Source organism: Carassius carassius, chromosome 50, assembly GCF_963082965.1.
Source record: "Carassius carassius chromosome 50, fCarCar2.1, whole genome shotgun sequence".
Lineage (NCBI taxonomy): Eukaryota > Metazoa > Chordata > Actinopteri > Cypriniformes > Cyprinidae > Carassius > Carassius carassius.
In genome coordinates, this window is record NC_081804.1 from 16891875 (window position 1) to 16895079 (window position 3205).

Genomic DNA, 3205 nt, shown 5'->3' on the forward strand with positions numbered 1-3205 from the left:
TAGCATCAGGACAAATAAGATTCAAGGAAAATAATTATTTATCATAAAAAATACATTAACCTCATATATTAATCAGTTCACACAGATGAGTGATGAAATGTCCTTAAAAGTCACACAGTCCCATCCAGTCAACTGTGATACAGATCATGTGATACATATAAGACATGTGATACTGTTTCAGAAAATAATGATTCCTTATCACATCTAAACTGGTTTCATCTCCACATCGTGATCTTCTCTTGTGTCTGGAAACAGTATGTGGTTGATATCCAGCACTGATGTGGTGTAGCTTGTTCTCAGCCAGAGGATCTCTCAGTCCTAAGATCCCAGACCTGGTCAAAGTGAAACAAACAATCCAGATGAAGTTGTTTAATGGACAGAGAGCTCAGCTTATGTTCTGTGTGATTTTAGCAGTGTGAGCAACTATGACCCTTGTAGTACTGTACACTTACCATTCTTCAAGCTGTTTTAAGACCTTTTGAGAAGCTTTTTCTTTGAAGACAATTTACCACATCCTCTTCTTTCACTCCGTTCAAGAGCATCACTTGGTCAGAACCCCTCATTTGGCTGATGAGATCATCTGTACAAATTAAAATACTGCAATAAACAATTGAATTATGCAAGAATTAAGAAAAAGTTACAGAGGCAAAGGACTTGCTCATGAGACTCCATTAGCATGTGTAGTTCTCAGAGACTCTAGAATTGATCTAATCTTGCAGTAAATGTGTCTTTTTCCTCTAGAATCTTTCTCCAAAGTTCCTGACTTCTCTCACAAATGTGTTTTAGTCTGTGCAGTGTGACTTTAGTCAGGCCGGGCTTTGCTAACATGCTGTAATTGTAATAGTATAAAAAAATATATTAAATTGAAAAACCTTAAAAAGAATAATTACGGCTGATATGAACATTCCCATGATAGATCATCTTAAAGTGCTGTAACACAAAACACAGCATTGCTTTAATACACACATACCAGAGGACTTCTGTTTGCTTGAGCACAAGATGGCTGTCTTCATTCCTCATCCTGAGCAAATAATTTCCTTGGTCTTCCTTCTCTTCTGTAAAAAAAGATAATCTCTACTGTTGCAAATGTCTGCCTCTGCAGCTTTCTGTCTTCTCCATTTCTGAAGGAATACTTCTCCAGAAACACCACAGGGCTGACTGCCTTTATGTCTTTTCAGCTAAAAATAAAAATAATAAAAAAGGGGAGAGAAAATAAAATTGAATTATATACAGAATGTTAATAATGATCTGTGAGCAAAATATTTAGATATAAACTGATATGAATGAACTGCAGGATGGAAAAATACATTTTTTTATTATTATTTATTTTTTTTACATTTATTTGTTTTTTTATTTACATTAAAAGGTATTAAATGCATGGTACAGAACATATGATTACTGTGACATCTGTCATATAAAAGCACATAAAAACAGTGATACAAACATAGCTGGTTTAGTGACTATTGTATTGTTGTGTTGATTATTAATATACCATAGTAAAACTACAGTTACTGTGGTAAAAACATGGTAAATGTCCCGTTTACTTTGTTTTATTCATTTAATTTATTACTATTGTTAGTGTCGTGATTACCATGATTTTACTACAAATACAACTTACATCATTGAACCTGAAATTAATATAAAACGGATCGAAGGTCTATGGCACGTCACGTGACAGATAGAGTTTAATCACACTAATTAGCAGCTGCGTTCATTTATTTAAACGCAGTTAAACTCAAAGACAGCCGCAGATGACCGATATAATACAGCGATTAAACATATGGCGCTAATCTGATTAATAAAGAAGACAGAATACATTTTATAAAAGGCATTAAAAGAGCGTATTTACGATTACTCACCCAACCCATGCCACTTTTAAACTGGTGGCAAGTATCGCGATGTGTGCTGAATGAGACTTCTTGGACGTGATTTCATAGCGATAAATATCTCATGTCCTCGCGTCGAAATCCTGATGCCAAAAGTTTCCCACTGAAAGCAATGAAGGTCGTAGTGCATCGATATTGCGACGCCTAACAAATTGTAAAAAAAATTATGTTTTTTTTTTAATGTTACAATGTCATATCAATGTTATTGTTGTTTTACTTCCTTCTTTTATCTCATTTTACAATTACATTCATTTCGCAATCCGTCCCTTTGCGCCACCTGGCGGTAGTTTCGCGAATGATTTTAACACGCGATTGAATTACAGTTACCACCACAGCATGGCGGTAAGGCCCAGAGAGGCTGGCCACCTACTATAGCCTCACACACCACTTGAACCTACAATAAAATAATAATTCATAAAGTTCGAAAAGGTTGAAGCGAAATATAAGGGTGTTTGCAGTGGGCTGCAAACATAATGGGCTAACATAAATCTTGCGTCATAAAAGCATTATATCAAGTACATTCTCAGACTCAGCCGAACGCACGAGCGCTCTTCTTCGTGAGCATTTGAGTGTGCGATTAAAAACTAGCCTAGAGCGGCATCTGCAAAAACTAAGCTCAGAATCAATTTGCAACGCATTCGGAAAAAATTTAAATCAATCCAAGAATCGCGATTCATCGATATATTGTCCCAAATATTCATTAGGAAATAACATAAAAACACACAAAGCATTTTAAATGTTACTTTGAGAGTCTTACCTTAAAATGCTCCAGCAAGTCTTCTGCCGTTGAGTGGCCGAAAAACTGAGAACCAAGATAGCGAGACCTGACAATCGGGGTGCCGGTCTTGTCAGTTGACCAATGTCTGACGTGCAAGTCCAACTGTTTAGTTTTCATTGTTGTGTTCATGGACACATTGAACATTATGATGAAAGCATCCTTGTTTGCCCGTGAAATTAGTTCCTTCTTTAGGTATGGGGCAACACCAAATCGTGCTAAATATGCGGTTTTATCCCTTCCACATGTGAACGTACTCGCACACTCTGAGTCAGGGAACATTGCTTGAAAAACTAGGTGGATGTCTTCATTTGAGGTGTACAAGTGGTGTCGGCTTACGGTTTGAAATACCCACAGTATTTCGGCCTTAAGTGTAGCTACATTCGTAAAGCTGCCGTGGTGGGAAACCATCAACGCACCGCATTCATCAATCACTTACTCGTATGTCACCTATGGAATGATGCAGGTTGCACCCACGTAGTGCTGCCCCCAAATGTTGGGCTGGTCAAATTGCGGTTGAAAAAATAAATAAAAATGACGAGTC

The 3205-nt window shown here is 37.0% G+C and overlaps 1 long non-coding RNA gene across 1 annotated transcript; it reads right to left on the bottom strand.

Annotated features, from left to right (window-relative positions):
- Window positions 1–217: 217 nt before the first annotated feature.
- Window positions 218–1058, bottom strand: LOC132133609 (uncharacterized). The gene is made up of 3 exons (XR_009429181.1): window positions 971–1058; window positions 453–580; window positions 218–332 (listed from the first exon to the last, which is right to left on the bottom strand). It is a non-coding gene; the product is annotated as an uncharacterized LOC132133609 (long non-coding RNA).
- Between the last annotated feature and the right edge of the window lie 2147 nt (window positions 1059–3205).